General features: G+C 61.1%; 1 protein-coding gene across 1 annotated transcript in view; it reads left to right on the top strand.

The window, feature by feature from the left end:
- The window catches only part of ABCA2 (ATP-binding cassette, sub-family A (ABC1), member 2), a gene marked incomplete at both ends in the record, with an annotated part of 20,426 nt that overhangs the window by 11,191 nt on the left and 8,631 nt on the right, over positions 1-604 (top strand). The window lies entirely within an intron of this gene.

The following is a 604-nucleotide window of genomic DNA, read 5'->3' as shown; positions in this document are numbered from 1 at the left end:
GGCGCGGGCACAGCTGGCAGTAGCTCTGCCCTTTGCCTCCCTCGGCTCCCGCAAGTGCCGCCTTGCAGACTTGCCCACTAACACGCTGTTGCTGGTTGGGTTGTCTCCTCTTGGCCCTTGGGCACGGAGTTGTCTTCCAGCTGGTGGCTTTGCCCTTCTAATGCTGACTGATTGCTGGAGGACTCAGGATGCAGGCGGGCGCCCCGAGGCTGCTGCTTTAGTCACAGATCCTTTTCTGGATTATCCCAGCAGCTCTTGCCATGGCCAGGGCTCCCTGGCCGGGGCTGCTCGGGGCGTTGTGATTTGGGCTGGGGGCGGCAGAGCTGAGGCTGTGCTGTGGCAGAGCTCGCCGAGTCCCAGCCCTGCCCCTGCTGCCTCGCCGGGCCGAGTCCCAGCCCTGCCCCTGCTGCCTCGCTGGGTCCCTCCACCCATGTCCTATCCCCGTTCCTGACTGCACTGACCCCTCATCAGCTGGTAGGGCTGATGGGAAAACAAGAGTTCTGCCAAAAAGCACCAATTCAGGTTGTTCTTTTAAAACTATTGTCTAAATTTCCCATGTCAGGGCCAAGAGGAACCCACCAGCCAGCTGCCTCGCTTCTCTCTG

The sequence above is a fragment of the Buceros rhinoceros genome, unplaced genomic scaffold (assembly GCF_000710305.1).
Source record: "Buceros rhinoceros silvestris isolate BGI_N320 unplaced genomic scaffold, ASM71030v1 scaffold10129, whole genome shotgun sequence".
Classification (NCBI taxonomy): Eukaryota; Metazoa; Chordata; class Aves; order Bucerotiformes; family Bucerotidae; genus Buceros; species Buceros rhinoceros.
Note: the sequence above shows the minus strand (reverse complement) of the source record. Positions and strands in the feature narration are given on the sequence as shown.